Genomic DNA, 25401 nt, shown 5'->3' on the forward strand with positions numbered 1-25401 from the left:
TTTACTTTCTCATTGTCTCACAAAATATAATAATGCTAGGGCTCTATATACTCTTAAAGATATATCTTTCTGAACAGAACTCCTATTATTGTAGACTTGGTAAAATATATATCCCCACTGGGTCACAACTTTGAGGATTTCTGGGCATGGGGCATTTCCAATTTAATCTCTCTAACCACAAAGTCACTGATATAGGAACAGAACCATGGTACAAGTGATAGCCTGAACGTCCTGAATCATTCAAACTTTAGGTCAAACACACAATCATGAAATCTTCACTGGTTGCCTTCTGACAATACTGTATTTTAGGAGATTGACTTTGAGGAACTGGGCCAATTAGTGCGAGGCAAAGCTAGTTAGTATGACATCAATGTGGCCCAGTTAACTCAGGGAAGAGAAGGGCAGGATTGTGTGGTTGTTGGATTGCATCAATCTCTTCATGGTCATCTTACCAAGCATGCCTTGGTCTCCCACAGTGCTTTATAAAGAGGACAGTTGTTCTCATCCTGTCGTCATCACCAGTCTGCCACCATGTTAGTCAGCAGGGACATCACGAGCATGAGATGATGTCCTGAAGGGGAAGAGGAAGGACAGGCTGTGTTAGTGCTGCTGTGCTCTGAAAGTGCTGGGAAGGGAGCCTGGCTCCACTGACAGCAGAAAGGCCCAAACCTGAGCAAAAATTATATCTAAACTATTCTGGAAACCCAGGCAAGAACAAACACTGGGCTAATGCAAGGAGGATTTGAGATTCAGTTCCTCATTTCGCTTTTGTAGATAAGACGTTGATCAATTCAGGAAAGGTAACAGAGCACATCCAAATATTTGCAGAGATTTGCTTCCATTTTCAAAAGGCCACATAGAAGTGTTGGAAATGGAATTCGCTATCATTCAAACCTCCATTATTTGGGGGAGTCATTGTACTTTAAAAAATATTTTTAAAAATTTTATGCGTGTGAGTGTTTTTCCTCAATTTATATCTGTGTGTCAGTTGTGCAGTTGATGCCTATGGAGGTAAAAAAGCCCCGGATCCCCTGGACCTGGAATTACAGACAGCTGTGAGCCACCACGTCCTTGTTGGGAACCATACCCCGGTCCTGACCCGCTCTGAACTGCTGAGTCTTCTCCCCAGGCCTGCTATTGTTATATTTTTTTACCCTTTTATACCAAACAGTACCAAGCACACAGAGATCTATCCAGCAAAGCCAGGGAGATCGAATTATTGATCAGCCATACTTATTCATGATGCATTCTTTTGTTGTAGACTACTTCAACTCCTCTTTGTCTGCGGACGGAATGCTTTTATTTAACTTGTTAGCCAGAATTAGAAGTAAAAACAAAAGTTTGAATGGAAGGGGAAAAATTTATTCAAGAAACAATTCTGAAGTCAGAACAATAGACCTCAGGTAATTTTAAGGAAAAAGAAACTTGACACCAAACAGCAATAAAATAAAAGATCAGAGGTATAATCTTGGTCTTTGCATGTGCAAAATTCACATCAGCACCGATGTACAGAGTCATGACAGCACGTGAGACAGTTTTGTTGTTGTTTCAGTGATATTTCTGCAAATAACAGTGTCTTGAGATAGCTCTGAGCCCTGCGACACTTCCCTGATAATTGAAAACATTAAACATAAATTCAAAGTCCAAGAACAAAGAAAAATGTGAATACAGAGCTGAATTCACAATGGAAGCCAGGCTCCAGGGAAAGGCTTGCACTTCTAGAGCGGAGCAAACCAGGACTCTCTCTGCCTCCCTCATATTTATGTTTCAAAAGATGCCATACTTTATATTTTAAACACACCGTTAATTGACTGTCTGAAACTATCAGGCATCTTAATATGATCTTGCCAGGGTTTTAGGGAAGGATTAATCTTTACATGGACAGAATTGAGTTAGAGTGCTTAATACGATGTAATATGAGATTGAACCGGACAAGCCTTTTCTTTATAGATTAGGTACCTGGAAATTTTCGGAGAATTTTGGGGAGGGACTCCTGAATTTCCCCTCCAACACCTCTGCTCTCTCCTAGTATGTACACTGAGTGGACAAGCTGCTCCTTAGCCACGGGGTGGTCATGTTCCTCTGTCTTGCTCAGGCAACCCAGAATGCAAATGGCTACTATCGCCGTGCCGCCATGGCTGCTGGCCATATTTGGTTACTAAGATTAGGGACAGGCAGACTGAGCAATACTGAACCGAACTGTTGCTCATGCCATTACAAACTCAACTAGGCAGAAAGCTAGGCATGGAGCCGCTGACAAAGATAAAGCAGAGAGCTCTGCGGCTTATCCTTAATTAGGTGTTGGCACTGGCTCTTGTCAAACAAAGGGAAGAGTGTGTGCTGCTGTACACTGACGCACACAGACAGCCCCAGTCACAGTGGGAGGGAACACAAAGTGCATTCAAGCTGGCATTGAAAGGGATTTAGATAAGTACTCGAGGTAACAAAAATCGAAAAAGGAAGATGATAGCAATGGTAGCTTTAGATGAATTGCAACCGAGTGCACCTTTACTGTAGCTTATCAGTCTCCAGACAGCTACAAACCAAGCTTTCTGCTGCGTTTCTTGCCATGCTTTCCTGGATTAAAGGTCAAATTAACTCAAATTTATATGTTCTGTCATGCTGTCTTAGTCTCCCTTGTTACTCACACGTGAGCACAGCGTCTCTTAAGGTATCTCAGGCATGAAGCTTCTACGCCCTGGATGAAGCAGATGCCTCTCCTCCCTGAAAAGATTTCATGTCCTTAAAATAATTATCTTGTAAGAAGAGGTTACAAATAGCGCAATATTAAAAGGTCACCAAAATGCTCCTGGCAGGAATACATACATGGCTATTTGCCAGCGATAATCGCTCTTGTCCACTGTCATGAATGTATTTTGTGAGACCATGTGACAGTCTCAAATAGCTAATAGTCTGGCCTATTAGAGCACTGCCTATATGTGTCCTCAACATACACAAAAGCTGTGTGTTTTCATAGTGTGTATAAGCACTTTAGATGGTAAGCTGTGCACATTGGAGTGAGCAGATGGCAGCTCATATCGCAGATAAAAGCGCGCACACGCGCACGCGCACACACACACACACATACATATGTGCTTCTGTAACTACACTCTCAGAGGGGTTGGATAAAAGAAGAATTCTCTCCACATAACAGCTTACATTACCCATCTACTTAGGCAGCAAACAGCATATGTTTTACTGTTTTGGAAAGGCAGTACTGGAGAGGAAAATATGATTAAAATAAACTTAAAGATAACCTGATGAATAATTACAAAAAAAAAAAAAAAAACCAATGTGAACTGAAAAGTTTGTTGGGGAGGGTAAAGTGATCTCCATTTATCCTTCTTCTCTAACGCTTTTGGAGAAAAATATCAGATTTCTTTGAAATAGTTTTCGATATTTTAAAAAAATTAATAGTTTTAAAATATGTATAAGTGAATCCCAAATTTTACATATCTCATGCAATAATTTGGATATTTTTATAGGAAATATCTTGAGTTGGCTATCTGAATGATTAGAATCATCCATGTGCATCATTACAAATGTATATATATATTTAGTTACATACATATATATACACACAAACACACACACACATATACACACACACACACACATATATATGCCACTAAATCTTATGCGTATAGACAGTAGTTTTCATCCGCTGCTATTTAAGTTTTTAACCACTGCTCCCAGCACTTTGCATGAAAGAAAACACTGTTCCCAGGCATATCTATTTTGAAAGAACATGGTGCCAAGCTTCTTTCTGTGAACACAAAGCCGTGATGGATGAGGAGCCTCTCCCTGCAGCACACTCATTAGGAGAGCTCTTATGGAGAACTTGGGATCCAGATCCCCTTGTACTGAGTTTTAGAGTCTGGTGTGGGACTAACTGGGTGATTGTTTTACATTAGCTGTATAAAGTTATCTTTTTATTTCATCTATGCATTTGGATTATTATTTTAGACTAAGATCTATTGGCGCTCATAAAAGGAAAGACGACTTTAAGCACCCCACATGCACAAATTTGTATTCCTCTGGTGAGATCAGTATTCAACTGGAAGGTTAAATGGAGTTCAGATAATTTCTTTTTATTCTTTTGGCTTTGGCTTTTGTCTCATGTCTTTCAGGAGAATAGAATAAAGATGTCTCTATTTTACACCAAAAGATTCAATTACTTTTCAAATGCTGGGTAAACATCTGCAGATGAATGATTTTAACAAATGTATTTTGATTCTACGCAAACTTTTGTGACACTTTTGTTTTCTCTCTTCAAGAACAGAGAATAGATTGAAGCCTGCATTTTAAGCAGGGCTCTCGTCCCCCCCCCCCCCCCGCCCCCCTCGGGCACTCCTGGCAAGCAGCCAGCCAATCTCCGAAGCCCAATGAAACTCTGATTCCATCTGCTGCGGCAGCACAATGTATTGCACTTCAGGTCAAAAGCAGGGAGCCAGCAGTGTTAACATTACACTAATCTGTACAGACATTTTCACTGGGCTAGATAGCCTAATGTTACACAGGCTTTCAAAGCTTCAAGGTTAAGGAGCAACAGTAATTGTCTGCAGAAGACAGAGGAGGCCATGGATTCTAACTGAGGATATTCCAAGATAGGCAAGACGGATGAAGCTGAAGAACGAGAGGAAGAATATCCTTTAAAAGAGACATGTAATTTGCCAGCTTGTTAGGCATGTATCTCAAACATAGGATTGGACCACATCTTTAGCAATTGCAAGCTCTTATTTATTTATTTTTCCTGGATTTTTTTTCTTTCTTTGTTTGTTTTTCTGTACTCGCTTCTTAAGCACATACATTTGAATACATGTTTACACACAGAGGCTGACAGGCAAGGAGAGACACAGAGAGAACAAGCACTTCAAAGCTGCCTAGAAATCAATAAAACCATAACTGCCATTAAAAACGACTTAGATGGAAATAAAGAGATCGTTGGCTATAAACTCAACATTAGAAAAACAGAATCCCCAGCCCCTTGGAAGACTGTCTCGAACAGAAGTGAGAGTGTGGCCAGCTTCCTGAGCCTTGCGCTCTTTCTCCACCCTTCTTGGCAGCTTTGTTGTTCATAGAAAGCTTGCTGAGTTTTGAGAAGCACTGTTATACCATCAATTGCATTTCAGACATGACCAACCAAGGTGTTTATTGTAGATCTTCCAAGAAGAATACACCAAAAGGAAGCACCCTGGAAGCAGATGAATAGCTACAATGGAAACTTAGGCCAAAGAAATTGTCTTTTTCGTTCGCAGAGTTTCATGGGGGTGAGGGTGAGGGGTAGTTTAAGATGCTTGGCTTTAGGCACATCAGAAACCGTTAACAACTACATTTCAGGACATTGTAATGTATACAAATTCAGTTTAGGCTGTTGACTTTCTTTTTGCAGGAGAGAGAAAAATGTTTGCCTGGAAGTAAACTCTGAAATACCTGTATAATTAAGAAGTATGCAGTTAGGGTTTTCCTGTAATTTGAAGGTACACATAGCTGATGTGAAAAAAATGCTACAATAGATTTCCTCTAGACAGACATATACTGTCTGTATAATTTAAGAAGCAGTGAAATCTATGCCTAATCTCAGTTTTTCTTCCTTTACAAATAAGTCAAAGCCAAGGGTTGTACATTGTAAAGTTTTTTACTTCTTTTTTCCTTTTAAACTCAGCTATAAAACCTGTTTAGAAATCTGTATAACCATCAAAATATTCAATCTCCGAAAATAAGAGAAAATTTGGCAAGCATTTTTATTGAACTGGCTTAACACATCCTCTCTATATTCCTTGTCATAAAAACTAGGTCATAAAAGGCACTAAAATTGCATAGACTGGAAGACTTCTCCGGACCCCACATCCTTTTCTATAGCCTTCAACCTAAATGAAAATTCAGAGTACAGACTAATGAATATGCATGAGTCTTCATGCACTGACATACATATGATTTCTCATCTACAAAGAGCCGTTTGGAAGACTTGTTATCTGACCAGGAAAGCCTGTAGTAAGTTGAGATAAAGGAGACTGACTCCAATCCTTTCAGCCTTTGCAACTGCTCTATATTCTAATCACTGTGCTAAGCATCTGTCCCCGGCAGGCAGCCTGTTCAATCTAGCAGATAACGAATGCAGCGGATGGATGGTGGCTGGGCTGGCCTTTCCCCACGTGCACATGAGGAGCCAGTGTTCCATTTCTCTGATTACATGGGCAGCGGGAAAGCACTCTCCGAGCTGTAATTGCCTCCGTTATGAAACATCTTCACCTGTTAGCCAAAGCTAAGTTGAATCACAGCAGAAATTATTAACAGTGGCTGTTTTCAAGCCAGCTTAATTTAAGCTGCTGCTGCTGTTCAAGTACCACAGATGAGTAGGTGTGCAGGATGAGAGTCTAAGTGGAGATGACACCCCAATGAATATTTGCTCACAGTCCTGCTGTGGGGACCTGGCTTGCACAACAACAGACAATTGTCAAAAGCTAAAGGTGGGGGATGTTGGAGCTTTGGACAGGACCTACTCTGGAAGAATTTCCTCTGTGCTCATGAGTACTTCCTGGCTACTGGTGCTTTTGACAGCTAAATCATTTCTTCAGTTAGTTTCCACAAACGTTGGCAAAGACAAAATACTTTGCAGGAGTAGGGGTATGCACAACGGTTTTGCTTTTATTTGCTTTCAATATGGCCAGAAACCCCCTCCAAACCATTTTTTTTTTCAGAGAGCCGAACAAGCATTAAAATTTAATGGTTTGCTTTCATTTTCTCCGCAGTACGCTTTGAGATGATTATAAATTACAGCATTCTGCTTACTTTTGGTGGAATAAGTCATGTATCAGCATTTGATTTAGAAGCTTTGTGTGCTTGACATATGAAACATATCTTGCAGATGTGATTAATCACGCAGTTCCTTTGTGTTTGTTTCAGAAGAAAACGGCAGCACAGGAGGTTCGGCATGGTTACAGTGGCAGCCATCCTGGGAGTGGGGGTGTGGCTGTAGCTTTAGAACATTGACTTCCAGGTGCTGTTTTATTAATACTATTAAGATTAACTGCTATTGGAATCCTCATGCTTATGTGCTTGGCCTTCATCTTCATTGCTGTTCTCAAAGTCCACATGCTCTTTCTGTGTTTTGAAGTTCACGGGGAAAAGATGAGCAAGGCATTACTTGGTAGAGGGACCATTTCTCCCAAGATGGATGGGGTAGCATAGGGCAAGACATTCTCCCATAACCAGCTCGGGAAGTAGCTGTCTTGTATGGTTTCTGATGTAATGCAGTTGGCCCTAGAGGGAGACTGAGAGAAGATAGAGTGTGTGGTATGAGACCAGAGGGACAGCACACCATAAAACTTCTGCCTGGTTCTTTGTGTCTGGTGCTTTCTTTGCCGCTGAGTTTCTACTAACTGGTGAAATACAGCGTTCCCAATCCATTCATTTCACCACCCCTTTACCAATTAACCATGATGGCAGTGGCCAAACCAATTGTATGTGAAATACACTGATTACTAAATAGTGTGGTCAAGCAATCAGTTGGGGCTGTGCTGGATGTAACAAGCGTGACTCAAGGAGAACTGCAGAGATTCCCACATATTTGTTCAAACTCATACTTCCGGAGCAGGTGTAATTCTATAATACATTCCAGTCCCCGTTCTTTGCCCATTCCTCCATTACCATGAAGGCAGATGTGAGCCATGTTTTCTCATGCAACTTTACCTGTGTCTTCAGCAGTTTTCCCGTTGGGTCATGATCTTACCTAGATTGGCAGTTTCTTCCAATCCTCATCATATGGTTTCTAGTTATAGATGCCTTTTCTTTTTTTCCTCTAGATTATCTGCCAAAGTCCAACTCTTATTCATATCCTGCTCTTGTTTTTAGTATTGTCGCCCAACACACAGTTTTGGGGGTAGATTAAAGCTAAATGAATAAGTGTACAAATGAATAGTCATTTAATATTAGTAGGAGAAATGAGGCAATACCAAAGACCTTAACCATCCCACATGTGTTTGTTTCTACTTATTATATGGAAAATAGAAGTCCCAGATTTTAGTTGGGTGCATATTTTCCTGGAAAAAAAAAAACCTGACTATTTCTTAGCCAGCTTGTGGGTATGCATGATTAGTTTCTAGATCTGATCAATTCAATACACTTAAGCATTGTTAGGCTCAGTGTCATCTTGAGATGCTGTAGGGATGCTGGCAGCGTTCTTGTCATGGCCAAAGGGAGGCTGCATGGGTCAAATTTCAGCCATCATTTCACATGTCAAGATGTTCTTGCGTATGAAAACCTTGTATAGCAGAGACACAAGATAGAAACAAAGTACAACAGCCTTAGCTGGATAATTCCCCCTACTTCCTTCCTTTCTTGAATGCGAAAAAGGAAAAATAGTCCAATCTCAGGCAAAGGGTACACTGAAGTCCATAGTGTGGTTTAGCTGTGGGATTGCGATGCATCGTTGTTGCAAAATGCACATCACGCATCCTTATGCTACGGTGCATTCAAAGATAGCCGCAGCAGAGAGTGACAACAGCAGTTAGTCCCTGGTGGGTGCAGCTGGCCTTGCTTACAGGGCTTGGTATCCCTGTTCACGCTCACTTTAAGCTCAGTCCTTCATTAGTTACCAAACTCCAGCCGTCGCGGCCTCCGTATATCCTGGACATGGGCTTTCGGACTCTTCCGGCAGGAATCCTGTGTCATGTGGCTGAAGTGCTCACACTGCCTGAGCTGGCTTCTCCACAGTTCTGAAGCCGCAAGTCAGTGCTTAGCTAGCAGAAGTCCTCCTCTTTCTCTTCTAGTGCCCTCTGCTTGGATCACGTTCATCGCTTCTCTTTTCCTCTGCAACGTTTCTCTTATCCGACTGGAACGAACGTTTCTAAGGAACAGGAGCTCTCCGTGTGTGCCGCTCACTGCGGGCTGAGGTACAGCGCAGGAAGACAAGTCAAGTGGTTAGAGACATCACCTGAATCCACTGGAGCTGGAGTGGATTTCTTGACTCCTTAAACGTACTTTTGCTTGATGTTTACTTTTTAAATCATATTTTATTCACTTTCTGTGTTTGGTTATATGTCCGTGTACATGCAATGATAAAGCCTTTATGTGTGAGTACATTTGAGAAAGGAGATAATTCCTCTTGTCTGACATGTTTGTGTTACAATTCACACACACACACACACACACACACACACACACACACACACACACACACACACACACAAGTGCTGACTCTTCTTGCTGCCCAGCAGCTTATTTCTGTTAACATGATTATGTTTGATATCTGGCATTTTCTGTCTTAACTAGCATAATTTGATGTTCAGGTAAGTCAGTGACTCATCACTGGAAGTCCTGGACACAACTATGAACCTTTCAGTGGAAGAAATCACCAGAGAGGTTTCCTCAAAGATTTTTTTCCAGTCCTTTGCCTGAATTCCACTTCCCCGATCCTAAAATGCATTGGCAAATTTCACCTACTCTCTGTATTAAATATCCATTTTTAATAGCAAATCCAGTTCTCTATAAGTTATGGCTTTCCTTCTCCTGTCCAAGATACTAGCAAAGAAAAGTGTCATTCCAACAGTGGTGTCAATGGGTAGTAAATTCAATTTGGTCTTCTTACTACAGTGCATTGTTATTATTTGTAGAGCTGCTATTTAGCAAGCCTGTGCTAGCTTTTTAAACAACAACAACAACAAAAACCATATAAATGTGATTGTTCAGAATATCTGGTACCAAGGAAACAAAAGTTTCTGTCTCCCTCAAGTGCTTTCCTTACAGGTATATTCATGCCAAAGTTTCCATAAATGGAGACATTTGAAGATACAGAGAACGTAAGACACAGAGGCTGTCCTTTCTATGTGGGCGCTGTCAAATATGGTGGGCTCAAGTTGCCCATCCCAACTGAACATGTGTGTGGAGCTAGTGCATACTGAAGTGGGCTGTCAAATATACTTCAGATTCAAGAATAGTGTGTGTGTGTGGGGGGGAGGGGATACGAAACACCTAATTAAAAACATTTCTTTATGAATTAGCCTTTAGTGGAACTTCATCCACAGTTGGCTTTGCAGGAGACATTTCATGCAACAGAGGAAGAAAAGATGCCCAGCATTGATCTGAATTTGTGGTCAATGTTTTGTATCCCTGCAACTGGAGAGCACAATCCAATTGTACCAAGAGGCAGATTTGATCTGTAATGTCTCTCTACAGACTGTTCTGTTTGGGAATGATGACTGGGCATTGTCCACACTCAGGCCTGGAGAGGAATACATGTACTTTCCTCTGTCTATGTTTATGTAGACTCCCTCCTTTCCTGTTGTGCCTGGATTCTGGGTATAATGGACCATTTCTTCATAAAAGGCACTGGACAAAGGCAACATGTAGAAGAGACGACCTCAGGGCCATAGTGTGAAGCTAAAATTAGGTAGAAGGCAAGAATTGGGCAAAGGTTCCTGACCTAGGGTGAAAGAAGAATCAGATCTGTTAGAATATGAAATAAGACAAGCAAGTGCCCTTCAAAAATAGAACTTCATTCTTCACAAGTTAGGACAAGGCACTCTATCTCACTGCCATGCCCTCCTTGGCACATAGTACCACAGAGTAATAGCTGACCTATTCAGGAGCCAAAAATACTTGTTTTTACTGCAATATGTGAGCAGTGGCATTCTACCAAGACCCTCTCCTGAGCTGCTCACGTGTTTGACAAACAACAGAAGATGCTTGTGTGATATATCTAGATAGCACTATTACAAACCACAGTTTCCAGTGTCTTTAAAAAAAAAAAAAGCTTTCTCCATGTATAATGTGAGAGAAAATATTTTGGACAGCCTGGCATAGTGGCTTTTAACTCCTCTCCTCAGCTGTTTTGATAGCTGGAAACTCCTCACAAACCTCCCCAATCCCACTTTCTGTACTAAAGAGTCAAAGAGAACAATGCTTTAGTGTCTATAGTAGTCAGGGCTCTCTAGAGTAACAGGACTTATAGACTAAATCCCCCTCTCTATACACATGCGTGTACTTTTCTCTATGTTGTGTAGACACTCTCCTTTCCTGATGTGCCTGGATTCTGCATATAATGGACCATTTCTTCTTAAATGGCACTGGACAAAGGCAACACGTAGATGAGATGACCTCAGGGCTTTGGTGTGAGGCTAAAATTAGGCACAAGGCAAGGATTTGGATGTGTGTGTCTCACTAGTCTTCAATCTTCTCTGGATTTCCGAAAGAATAGGCTCTATTTCTAGCAATAGAATAGACTTGCTAGTAATGGGAAGAAGCAGACAAGGAGAACTTTCTTCTTCCACATCCCTTGTATGGGTCACCAGCAGAAGGTGTGGTTGAGACTACTGCTGAGTCTTCTCACCTCAAATCACCTGGATTAAAGTTTTATCTTCTAACCTCAAAGAGCCAGATTAGAAGCAGGTCTTCCCACTTTTAATAATATAATAATAATAATAATAATAATAATAATAATAATAATAATAATAATAATAATATGCATTTGGGTTTTAGTTAATTGTAGGTAGTCAAGTTGATAACCAAGATTAGCTAGTATAGTGTCTCATAAGAAAATCAATTCCCAGCTATTGCCAAGAAGGAATAAACACAGAAACTGGTCAGAAAAAAATCGTGTTCTGTAGAATTTTCTAGATAACATCAATAATTGGCATTTGAAACTGAAAAAAAAAATAGAAATGTGAATAAAACCTGAAATACAGACAACAAGAACACTATGACTTCTTTCTCTGCGTTGGGCCACTGCCGTAAAAGAGGAAAAGCTGTCACTTTCTCATTTTGGTTGTTTGGATGAAATGATTGTTCCTTCATAGACTGTACTTCAGGGTATGCCTTTTTCTCTCTAGGGAGCAAGGTGAGCTGCTTGGATTTATGTAAAAGCCAGGGAGACCAGATTGGTGTACTTAGCACAAACAGCTCTTTTTAATAAAACATAAATTGAGACTTGTCACCTTGTCATTCTGAATCTAATCTAGGGCACTAATTGCATACTATTAAAAGGGGGGGGATATATTTTACTTTCTACTACGCTTAGACCATATCTTTGCATCCTACTGCAATCTGAAGATCTTGCTAAAACTTCCAAAGGTGAGAGATTTGAGTTTATTTACAGAAAGAAAATGCCATGCAAACTGAATGCAAACTCCATACATTAGGTTTTCAAAGCAGTGATCTCACCATCAGCTTCATGCATAAGAAACAACTTAATTTCAAGTGATAGAATGTCAGAGCAAAATGAAAGCAAGGGCAAGCAAATTTATTGGTCTGAGTAGCTATAAAGATCTGTGAGCTTCAGTAGGTGTTGAAAAAAGCAGCTCAAAAGATTGCCACAAAAGATTACTACTCCCAACCCCCGCTCCACCCCTGATAGCTCACATTATTGCTACTTGGAGTCTATTTCTTCCAACTATGATTTTTCCAGAAAAATTAATTATCAACTGTGTGTTGTGGGCTGAGTCCGTTCCCCATAATTCATGTGTTGCAATCTTACCCAGAATATGACTGTATTGGAACTAGGCTCTTTAGAGAGGAAATTAAGTTAAAGTGATGAGCTTAGAGGAAGGAGTCTAATCCAGTACAGCTGCTGTCTTTGCAAGGACAGGACTTCATGACATCAGAAGCGTGGAGAAACAAGATTCAGTGAAGACACAGGGGACGATCAGCTATTGATAACCAAACAAAACCAAAGCAAACCAAAGCAAACCAAAGCAAACCAAAGCAAACCAAACAAAACCAAAGCAAACCAAAGCAAACCAAAAGATGGTGCCCACATCCTGTTGCCAGATCCTGCCAACATCTTTATCTGGAAGCTCTAGCTTCCCAAAGAGTGAGGACATAAATGTCCAGTGTTCTAGGCACTCCTTTTGACAGGCTTTGCTGTGACAACCTATCCGATGAATATACCTGTGATTTTTAGCAAAAGTTCCAGTGGTCATATTGACTGGACTTGCTTAGGTCATGTGCCACCCTGGAACTTTGTGACTCATTGCTGAATTCTTGAAGGTTGGCTTCCTATCAGCTATAGTGAGATTGGGGGAAAAGGATTGTCAGCACCAGTCTATGGTGACAGATGCCACCTGCACAGACCTCCGGTGTAGCAGAGAACAAGTTGACTGCAACATGGAGTGCTGTTTAGCATTCTCTCAGGTGTGAAGATGATAAAAGAGAAATCCCTGTGAATCCCTGACATCTGTGGCCAGATCTCAGTTCCTCTGAGAGAAACTTTGCTTTTAAAAGTAGATGTGTTCAAGGCGGAAACTGTCCTCTGACAAAGCATTCCTTTAATAATATTTGGTGTTTGGGGACTTCCTTGAAGATCCCAAGGGTCCATTCTAAGAACAGCACTAAAACAAGACACAACAATTATGGCATCTATTCTGCTGGCTAAAGCTAGCTGTGAAGATTTTACTGAAGGTCTCTGTGAAGGAATGAAGATCGTATGCTGCTTGTATATTTTACGACATTGCAATCTAAAATCCTATTTGTATAGGGACCTCAGGCATGTTGGGGTAGTTTTCCCTGATAGCCTATTAAGATATGCTGTCTCTACTCACTTTATCCTCCCCATGACCTCTTTGCATATAATCTACTTCAGGCCCCATTTCCTTACTTCTGTTTAGAGCAGTGTTTCTCAACCTTCCTAATGCTGCGACCCTTTCATACTGTTCCTCATATTGTGATGACCCCAAGCCATGAAATTATTTTTGCTGCTGCTTCTTAACTGTAATTTTGCTACTGTTAGGAATCGTAATGTAAACATCTGTGTTTTCCAATGGTCTTAGGTGACCCCTGTGAAAGGGTTGTTTGACCCCCAAAGGGGTTGCAACCCACAGGTTGAGAACTACTGATTTAGAGGCTCTTCCCGGATATTGGCCAAGAGGCTCCTGTCTTCTTCCCATCTCTGCTTAGATGCTGGCTAGGCTCTTCTGCATCACTTTCTCATTTCCTTTCCTTTCATGGTGCTCATTACCTAGTTCTCTGCCTTCCTTCACCCTCCATAGTGAGAAAACATTTATGCTTTCTTTTCTGATTATTATTATTATTTATCACTTAGATGCTGTCTGGTGTCTTAGTTTCTTTTCTGTTGCTGTGATAACATACTGTGACAAAAGCAACTTGAGAGAGAAAAGGTTTACTTTGCTTCACAGTTGGGGCTACAGCCAATCACAGTCACTGTGGCAGGAGCCTGAGGGAGCTGGTCACACTGCATGCATAACCAGCAACAGAGCAACAAGGAATGCACGCTACTGTTTTCCTTCTCTAGCTTAGATAGTTCAGAATCCCTCGTCCAGGGAATGAACCTCCCCATGTCAGTTAAACTTAGCCAAGATGATCCCTCACAGACAGCCTAGATAACGTCCGTGCCCATTGCCAAGGAGATTCTAAACTCTGTCAACTTGGCAACACTGCCATACTCCTAAATGACATCTAGAAAATTAGAAATTTGTTTTGAATAAAGTCTTTTTCCACTAATATTTCTTTTTCGGCAGTCAGTCATTTGATCTCTTTCACTGAGCTCTTTGTCTTAAAACTTAAACATGAATAGGTAGCTACACATAAGCACATTTAAACATACATGGTTGTGCATATGTATTATCATGCTTATTCTGTGACACCATGGAAGCTGTCTCTGCTGTCTGTTCTGGCTGCTTGTTTTGCTCCCTGTTTGGTGGAAGCAGAGCCATCAAGTCCTCCAAACATCATCCTCATCCATCACCAGAAAGCTCCGCTTCTCTAGAGAATGGCATAGGCACGTGAGTCTAATATTTCCCGTGCCTTCCTTAATTATCAGGCTAAGTCAGAAGCATCAAATTCTCCGAGTGGTTTTGTGAGTTTGGAAGGGGAAGCGGAACATTTATTTTCATATTCATGTCTCAAGTCCAAACTGTTGAGCTCTTCTGCATCATATGGTTCTATGTCCAGGTGCCAAGGGGTCAGAACAGGAGGTCACTTCATGAAACTCATTTGGAGCTCGCTGGATACTGAAAGAAGTAGCAGGCACTCTGAAGCTGATTCTATGCATTGGTCCTCAGGCCAGATTCACTCACTGTGTATCCTTGCATGGACAGCACCAGGAAGTGGGGGTTATAGGATGGATTTTCTAATGGAGTTTTTAAGATCTGGAGAGTTTGGGTTGCATGTGGTACTCTTTCTCCATAAATGGCAAGTAAAGCCAAAGTCAGCATTACTGATATCATTAAGGGTTTCTCAGTTCTCAGAGGTAGCTCAGCCCTAGTGAGATTTCAGTTTATTCAGTAACCATGACTATAGCCGGACACCAGGCACCACTGAAGGAAGCTAGGTGATTGTCACAAGGAGAGCCTCTGATGCTTGGGCCTTTCTGTATGATGCTCACTGTGGCCATGTATCTACCCATTTTATGATATTTCCATTAGGACAGCCATACTGTTTATCTTGTTTACAGCATTTAACTCCAAGTACAACACCTTATACACTATAGCCAAGGACATAGCATGCATATTCTTTAGATGAATGAACAAATCTTACATTTACCTAAACTTAGTTGATGCATGAAATTGATAAGAGGAATAAGTTACTTATGATTTTACAAGGCTTAGTCACCCACAAGATATCTTTAACCCTAGACACAGGTTTCTTGATAGATATTGGGAAAACTATGCAAACACTTCCACTGGAATGTATTCCTGCTATAGTGATGTAAATAACAGCCATAGCTTCTTTAGTATGCATCTTCTGCTGTCACCTTTACCATGCTACTACTTGATACATTCTTGGTATCATTTTACTCAAACATTGTGATTTCTGAGAATCTTCACCAAGTGCATAAGGAGGATTAGGCAGGTAGCTATGTTGAGGTTTGAGTGAGGTTCTTCTTTTATAGTTTTGAGGCATGGTCTACTGTTGATATTTCTGTGGGCCAAGATAACTGATTTTGCTATACCATTGGATCCTCAAAACTCTGCAGAGTAGCTTGCAAGGTAGTCCAGATGTATTATGAAATTTCAGAAGGCCTTATTGGGTCAGTAGAGCCCGTGGTTTAGAGGGAAGAAGCAAAGATGGGGTGCATAAAGATTTGTGGGTATAGCTGTCATCAAGAATGTTCGTTCTCTGAGAATGTCTCTGTAACCTGGATAGCTTTGGAGCCTTTTGTTTTTCTGGGGCAGAGAGCAAAAGGAGAGAACTTTCGGATGATGTATCAGCTTTCTCAACTAGCTGGCCAAGTTCTTGAAAGTTCTTTATTTTTTACCTTGATACCATTCTACTTATCATGTGGTTTGGAAAAGCTCATAAGGTAATATATACTTTGGTTTGAATAGCTTAAATCTGGATTGTGGAAGCTCTGTCTACCAAGTTATATAACATTAAAATATGATTAAAGTCAGAGAATAAGGAGCAACTTTCAAATCTGGAACATAGAAATTACTTCTGTTAGGAGGTTAGGATCCCATGGACAACCAACCTAGCTGCTCTACTGGACAAACTACGGCTTTGCAGCTCTTGTATTCGTTGACTCATTTATTTACTCATTCACTTACTTATCTCACCTCAGCTCCGTGAGTAGAGTGGGAGATTGTGGAGAGAGTAGAGAGCGAGTTTGTGTTGGGGGTATAAGATAGTGGGGAGGGCTATCTTCATTCATTTGTAAGTAGTCTGAGGACCATGAGTGAGTAATGAAATACTGCCTAGGGATGTGCTAGGATTCGTAGATTGACAAGTTCATTGAGACAAACCAGGCTTCTTTATTTGAGGCAGAATGGAGGAGACACTGCTGGCTGTTTAACTCTGGAGGTGTCGTGCATATTATTAAATATATTTGATGACATCTCAACACCACAAAAAGTTATGTAGTGAGACAGCAGATTTCCCATCATATACGTAACTCGGTAAAGGAGAAGGACCAGCATGATAAAGAATAGACGGGACTTAGAGAAAGAAAAAGCAGAAGAGCAACAGAACAGAAAGAGCAAAAAAAAAAAAAAAAAAAAAAAAAAAAAAAAAAAAAAAAAAAAAAAAAACAAAAAACCCAAACAAAAACAAAAAACAAAACAAACAAACAAAAAAAACCAAAGAAATAAAAAACTTCTTAGCTGAGAAAGAGCAGCTAAGAAGTACAAAAAAGTGCAAGTATGTCCACTACAAGGAGCCAGCAGCTCATTGCTTCTATGATGTAGTTTCTTGTATTGAGAGAGAAAGCAGATGTCATCAAAAGGCCACTCCATGTGGCTTTGATAAAAAGAGCCTGGCAGTCCAGCCCACAGATTAAGCCACAAATCCAGTTAGGAGTTTTGGGGCAACAGTGACATATCCAGCCTTGTTCAGCAGTGTAGAAGAGATTCGTGTTGCCACACCCATTTCTCATAGCTCTGAGGCCTGGTACTTTTCTCAGAGAGAGCTGATTAAGAAGACTGAGTTACTCTGGGAGCCTGATCACAGTCAGAAAGCCTAGAATCAGTCTACCAATAGCCCCTCATGGGAGTACGAGGCAGTCGGGGACCAGGGGAGGTGGAGGCATGGCCATTTAAAAGCTCAGGTGGCAGGAAGCTCAGGCAGAGAAGGGCTCAGAAGTTAATGGCCTTGCCCTCTTTGGCAAGGACCTGGATAACTTCAGTGGACACTGATAACTAAAGGACCAACACCATCTGGCTGCTTAAACTCTGTGGCAAACCATGCCTTTTGAGAAATGAGAACTGCAAAGTTCAGGTGCAGTCGATAGTGCCCTCAGCCTTGTATGATAGCACAGCGAAGGAAAGCATCAACAGAGTTCAGAGAAAGCCCCCAGAACAGGGGAAAGACTTTGCCGACTATGTGTCTGACAGAAATTAACATCTAGAATCCAGACAGAAGAGTTAAAGATTCAGAAATGCAGACCTTATAAACTAAAATCCCTCCCAAATCCAATCCAATAAATGGACAAATGAATTGAGTAGGCGGAATTAAAAGAAGAAATAAAATAGCCAATAAGTAGAAGCAAAACCAGTTAGCACCTATGATGGTTTGAAGGAGAATGACCTCCAGAGACTCCTCTATTTGAATGTTTAGTCGCAGGGGAGTGGGAGTGTTTGGAAAGAGTTAGGAGCTGTGGCCTTCATTGCAGGAGTTGTGTTACTGGCAGTAGGGTTTGAAGGTTCAAAAGCCCATGCTACTCGCAGTCTCTCTGCCTCCCCGGCAGCTGCCTGTGGCTCAGGGTGTAAGCGCTCAGCCCCATGCCCTCATATCTGCTGTCATGTTTCCCACAAGAATGATAATAGACCAAGCCTCTGAGTCTTTCAGAAGGTCCCAAATTAAAGGCTTTCTGTTGTTGTTAAATTACCAGTAAGATGTAATAATGTTTATTATCAGGCCTATAATTATTATTACTGCAGGGTTTTCTAACTCGCTAGCAATCAATCAAGACACAGACACCTGTTATATTTTAAAATAGCCTTAGTTAACCTGGGGCAGGGCAGATGTCAATCCTCTAAACTACTTCCCATAGTGGGGCAGGTATGGGATTGCTGCCCCAACCCCATGCCATCTGGTTCTAATAATTTCTATCAAGCTACCTCCCATCCATAATCCCAAATACTTGCTAATGTTCTTCATCTGGGCCAACTCCTCCACCCACAGCAGCCATGTGCTTCTCTTCCATCTAGCCCATGGTGACTTTCCTTCTTCTCTCTCTTCTCCTCTGGTCTCTCTTCTTCTCAAGATTCTCTCTGTCTCTCCTAGCCTGGGAACCTTAGCCCATGCCTACCTGTGTGCCCAGGTGTGATGACTTTTTATTAATTAGGATCAAAATACATCAGACCAACCCCCAATAGCTTTCTTTTTTAAAAGTTGCTTTGGTCATGGTGTCTCTTCACTGCAATAGAAACCCTAAGGAAGACTGGAAGGAAAGAAAAGTAACCATGTGGAAATTAGCAGGGAGGTTCCATAAGCAATCGCAAGCAGAACTAGGCCAGGGCACAGCGATACTACTGCTAGGTCTATACGCTGTGCTATTTCAGTCAGCATACCAACATGGATACCTGAGCATCACTGTTTATTGTTGTGTCATTCACAATAGTGAATAGTATATAGCCAGCCTAGGTGTTTATCAATGAACAATAAAGAAAAACTGGTACCTCTGATCAATTTTAGTTTATGATCTACAGAGGAGAATTGAATTATCTCATCTTCAGGAAAATAGGTGGATTGGAGAACAAAGTTAAATTTAGAAAGATAAATTATTATGTTATCGCGTATGTGGGATCTAGGTTTAAATATGTGTGTTAGGAGAAGAAAGAGTATAGAGCTGTGGAGGGAGAAGGAGGATGAGTGGGTAGTGATGACTTCCTTGAAGGAAAGAACTCTGATGTGGGAGATGTTGGAAGTATAAAGTATACTTGGAAGTATAAAGCTAAAGTATAAGTAAATTAATATGTGTCAATACTGAATTCTTTTAGGTCAATATTGGTCTAGTTCTATGCCAAAGTGACAGACATATACTTCATTTACCTTAATCAGCCAGTTCATGGAGTTGTTTGGAAAAACCAAGAAAGTTAATTACAAGAAAAAGCATTAACCATCATAGTTTTCTTAAGATATGCTGTCCATTCTCAGCTATATTCTTCTTAAAATTCACTCAAATGATTATCTAAATAGGCCTTTAAAGTGTAGAGTGCAGATGTGTTTTCTCTCACATGTGATGACACATATCATAAGAGCAGAAATGTGATCTGTTTAGAGAAAGGAAGGCAGCTAATGGAAACAGGCAGAGAAGGAAGTGAGGAGAGGGTTGGCCAAATATGAGCAAAGTGTGATGATATATATATGTAAAAATGTCCAAATGAAACCCATTATTTTGCATAGCCACTGAAAACAATTGATTTTTAAAAAGGTAACCTTACAGCTATAATGAATGAGATAAAATAGTAAACATCTTAAAATAGTACTTAAAATTACTATGTATTATATATATTAATATAGAACATAGTATAGGAAGCAATTGAGATGAGTCTCCTTTTTATGGAATGTGGTACTGCCTAAGAGAAGGGAAGGGAAGGGTCATGTATTCAGAGCTGACCTTCACGTTTAGTGTGTGCCTGAAAGTCTGACTGTGGGCAGACTTTCTCACAGCTCTGAGTATCAGTTTCATCCTGTGAAAAATCAAGAGGTTGGGCTCCAAGGCTGCACCTACCCAAGCCAGTCTGTGAGTCATTGGATCTAAGTATAAATTAACGCAGCTCTGAGAGCATAAGCGATTTCTAATTGCTGATGTGTGACAATTTAAAATAAGAAGCCAAAATGGTCTCTGCCATTAGCTCTGACACCAGTCTCCCTCGAAGACAAAGGTCAGCCACTTCAATTTCCTCCATCCTGCTTGCTCCATCCCCCAAAAGGCATAACATTCCCGAAGCCTGCCTTTTCCTCATGAATCTCTTGTCCAGATTAATAAGTATCTGATTTCTCTGAAGGAAATGGCTCTTATATTGAAGGTGCATTAATTCTCATAGGTCACTGTGGCACCATTTGCTTAATTCTATTACAGAGTGACAGACATAGATTTCCTTGTCCTTACTGACTTCACAGCCTCAGCCTAAACAGAAAGAAATCCATTTCAGATAAAATATAAACTGTCTTAGAGTTTTCTTAAGATGTGTTCTTCAGGTGATTGCTCCGTAAAATGGTGTCATGCCATTATTTACACAGATGTATTAATTTCTCCTTTTTATACCATCTAGCAGATAGGGACATTTCGTAACCTGGGGAACATTGTGGGCTCTCCCCAAACTGCTCGCCTAGGAATTGGTACACTCACTTGAGGATCCAGGAAGCTATTCTCCACATAAGTCATAGACACAAGCAATTATATTGGTTCATATCTTTCAAATGTTGAAAGAGAAATCCATAAGTCTCACAAACCTTGATTCAGCTCCAATACTTAAGAAACCATGTTGTAACCACAACCAGGAATCTATTAGAAGCGGACTGTCCAACCACCTCTAAGACAAAGCTCTGCTAAAATGTTAGAGATAGATGGACAAGAAAGGAATTGGGCTTGCTCATCCTAGGCAATCACCAAGTCCCACCATGAGCATTAACAAAGGAAGGTCCCACCATACACACTCAGCACTCTTGCATAAAATCTCAAGGAAATAAAATATAGTCCTAGAAAAGAGGTTTGCATTTCCCCCATTTTGGAGGGGGAAATGGCAGGATCCCAAAGTTATTTGTATTTTTTTTTCTTCCACATGTATTTTTAACAGCTGGTACTAACAAAATCATTCCTTCCTTCCTTCCTTCCTTCCTTCCTTTTTTTCTTTTTTGATCTTGAACTAGAAATCAAATAACATACACTTTAGCATCCTGTTGGTTAAAGAGGAAATGACAAGGTGAAAATAGAAAATTTCCTGAGACAAGGGAAAATAAAAATGCACACACTAAACCCTGAAGGAGAATCAACAGCGGAACAAAGGACGAAGCTTATTGTGGCAAATGTGGATGTGAAAGAGTTGGAGGATTTCAAACTGGCCTCCTAACTCACCTCAGAGGAACTAAGAAAACATCACTGCACTAAATATAAAATTTACAGTAGAAAGGAAAGAATAATAGCACAGCAGTAACACATAAAATGAAGAACAACAGCAGCAGCAGCAGCACAACAGCAACAACAACAAAAAGGAAAATCAAGGAAACGTTGTCTTTGTTTTTAAAGATTAACCAAACTGACAAACTTTTGCCAGGTTAAGAAGGAAAAAGGGGCCTTTTCAGCTCTCTGAGCAGCACCACGGTGGTTGGCAAGAACAAGCACCCGATGAAAGGCACCGAGAAGAGAGCGAAGAAGAAAGTACTTGATCCATTTTCTTTTTTCTTTCCTTTTTCTTTTTGTTATTTTTATTTCTTTTTTAATTTTTTTATTAATTTATTCAGATTACATCTCATTTGTTATCCCATCACTTGTATCCTCCCGTTCCTCCCTCCCTCCCGCTTTCACCCTATTCCCCTCCCCTATGTCTATGACAGAAGGGAACCTCCTCCCCCACTATATGGTCATAGGCTATCAATTCTCATCTTGGAAGCCTACTTATTCTTTCTTTGAGTGCCACCAGGATCCATTTTCTAAGAAAGACTGGTATGATGTCAAAGCTCTGGCTATGTTCAATATTAGAAACATTGGGGATACACTAGTCATGAGGACTTAGGGAACCAAAATTGCATCTGATGGCCTCAAACGTCTTGTATTTGAAGTCAGCATTGCCGATCTACAGAATGATGAAGTTGCGTTTCGAAAATTCAAGCTAAACGCCAGGCATGATAGTGCACGCCTTTAATCCCAGCATTTGGAAGGCAGAGGCAGGAGGATTGCTGTGAGTTCTAGGCCAGCCTGGTCTAAAGAATGAGTCCAGGACAGAGAAACCCTGTCTCGAAACCGACCCACCCCTCCAAAAAAAAATTCAAGCATAAGATGTTCAGGGCAAAAACTGCCTGACTAACTTCCATGGCATGTATCTTACCCAGGATAAAATGTATTCCATCGTCAAAAAGTGGCAGACCCTGATTGAAGCTCATATTGATGATGGTTATTTGCTCCATCTTTTCTGTATTGGGTTCATAAAAACCCACAACAACCAGATATAAAAGACACCAGCAGGTCTGCCAGATCCGGAAGAAGACAGAAATCATGACCTGAGAAGTACAGACAAACGACTTGAAGGAAGTAGTTAATAAGTTGATTGCACACAGCATTGGAAAACACATAGAAAAAGCTTGCCAGTCCATCTATCCTCTTCATGACATCTTTCTCAGAAAAGGTAAAATACTGAAGAAACCCAAGTTTGAACTGGGCAAACAAATGGAGCTCCATGGTGAAGGTGATAGTTCCAGAAAAACAACTGGTGACGAGACATGTGCCAAAGTTGAACAAGATGATGGATATGAACCACCAGCCCAAGAATCTGTTTTAAATTCAGATTTTTAATAGGGACAAATAAAAGTTCTATATGAGATGAAAAAAGAAAGAAGAAAGAAAGAGAGAGAGAGAAAGAAAGAAAGAGAAAGAAAGAAAGAAAGAAAGAAAGAAAGAAAGAAAGAAAGAGGGACGCAGATTTAGGTAACACAATTTTAAAATACAAGAGATGTTAAAATCCGTTTAACTAAAGATGATCAGTAGAGACTAAAAAGAAAAATATGCCAATACATTAGATGGGCTACAGAAATGGACAGTTTTGTAGAAACAACCAAAGCTCCGAAAGATGGAGAAGAAACAAAAAAGGCAATCTAAAGAAATAAAACAAGGACAGCAGGTGTGGTGGTGCACACCTTTAATCCCAGCACTCGGGAGGCAGAGACAGGTGAATCGATGTGAGTTTGAGGCCAGCCTGGTCTACCAAGCAAGTCCAGGACAGCCAAGGTTACAGAGGGAAACCCAGAAAAAAAAAATCCAAAATAATAATAATAATAAAATACAACAAGGGTGGTGAATATATATATATATATTCCCAACAAAGACAACTATCAGTGTAAAATTCTCTGTGGAACATTTAAAGAATTACCACTGATCCTTCTCAAATATATCCTCAAATAGAATAACTCCAAACTCGTCTATGAAGGCAGAATTTAATATGCATGCTAGAATTGAATTGATGCAAAAATTCTCAACAAAATACAAGAAAATCAAATCCGATATCACAAAAAAAAAAGAAAGAAAGAAAGAAAGAAAGAAAAGAAAGAAAGGAAAAAAAAAAAAAAAAAAAAGCCTGTTCCTCCATGCCCAGTGGGATTGAACTGGAATGCATGGATGGTTTTATACATAAATAAATTAGAATAGTGAAAGGCTAAAGATATCAGGAAACCTATGGTATTCTAACCCCAGAAAAAAAAATTCAATTTAAGACTAGAAAAGCACAGGTGAGTTGACATGAGGGGGCTGAGTCTTAGGATTATCAGGTAAAATGAAGCTAGGTAGAGGATTTGGGTACACATGTCTCTACAGAAGATACATAAATGTGAAAAGATGATTAGTATTACTAATCAAGGGACTACAAATCAAAGAAACTATAACATGCCACTACATACCTGCTAGAATGTCCCTATTTACCACCCCCCCCAACACACACACACTGAAATGCAGGTGTTGGTAAGGCTGTGGGGAAACCTTACACACAGTTGACAGGAAGGTTGTACTGGTTACTGTCCTTTGCTGTAATAAAACACCTTGACTTAAAGTAACTTAGGAAAGAGTTTATCTGCTTCAAGCTGGGGATGGAGAGGCAGGGGAGGCTCAGAAACCAGAGTAGGAAGCTGAGGGATCACATCCCAACCACATAAAGGAGTCAGAAACAGTGAGGTATAGGTGGGCTCTGGCTAGAAACCCCTAAGCGGCTCCCATAATGACTGACTTCCTCTACCACCCCTACTTATCATCCCATAACCTTGCAGAACAGTGCCACCATCTAGAGACCACCTGTTCAAATATCTGAGCCTATGTGGAATATTTCTTATCCAAAACACCACCCAGCTCAAGTGATAGAGTCACTGTTGAAAACAGTATAACATCCCCCAGAAAATTAAAATTAGCAGTACCCTGTGTCCCAGTGAATTCACTCCTGAGCACTTAACAACAAAAAAAAAAAAACAACAACAACAACAAAAAAAAAGTGGAAAGAGGAACTTTGAAGAGATGTCTTTCATCCTCATATTCTCATTCCAGAAGGCGGGGACATCTTAAATATTTATCCTATGATAGACTGATGGAGAAAATGCGATAAACACATACAGTGGAGTGTTAATCAACCTTGACCATGTCAGTTGTATAGTATGACTGGTCCTAGAGGACATTCTGCTAAGGGAAATGAGCCAGTGACCCAAAAAAAAAAAAAAAAAAAAAAAAAAAAAAAAATCAATCCTGCATGAAGTTGGGAAAGTGGTCTAGTTCAGAGAAGAGAATGTGGAGTGATGGTGGCCAGAGGCTGTAGGGAGGAAGGAAAAGAGGGCTGTTTAAGAATTATAGAGGTTCAACTTTGCCAGAGGGAAAAACGAAACACATGAGCATGGATTTAAGTCAGCGACCATCAGCTTCTTCATTCACCACAGGAACTTCCCAGAGCATCCAGGCCAGAGCCTTGCTCGTGTGTTCTAACTAGCATTTGTTGAGCTAGGCTAGACTGAGGCCAGTGTGGAAAGAGAAAGTTACAGGTTACACATGAAACTACAAACTGTCGGGCTATTACTGCTGTTGACCAAGAATTAAAGCCTTCCTCTTCTTTTCTTGTTATTTTTTTATTTCAAAATAAATTATATATTATGAATTTAAAAGAGGTGATTTTTGAGCAGGTTCTTTCACATTGGATATATGCCTCTACTGCAGTGATATTAAGACACCCCCCCATAGTTCATAGATGTCCAAGCTTGGCATTGCTGCTGGGATCCACAGGGGAGGAGGCATATATGTTTTTCTCCCCCCTTGCTATGCCTGGC

The 25401-nt window shown here is 40.5% G+C and overlaps 1 pseudogene; it reads left to right on the forward strand.

Moving 5' to 3' along the window:
- The window catches only part of LOC127204262 (40S ribosomal protein S3a-like), a 101819-nt pseudogene extending 78916 nt beyond the window's left edge, over nucleotides 1–22903 (forward strand).
- The last annotated feature ends 2498 nt before the right edge of the window (nucleotides 22904–25401 follow it).

Source organism: Acomys russatus, chromosome 20 (assembly GCF_903995435.1).
Source record: "Acomys russatus chromosome 20, mAcoRus1.1, whole genome shotgun sequence".
NCBI classification, from domain to species: Eukaryota; Metazoa; Chordata; class Mammalia; order Rodentia; family Muridae; genus Acomys; species Acomys russatus.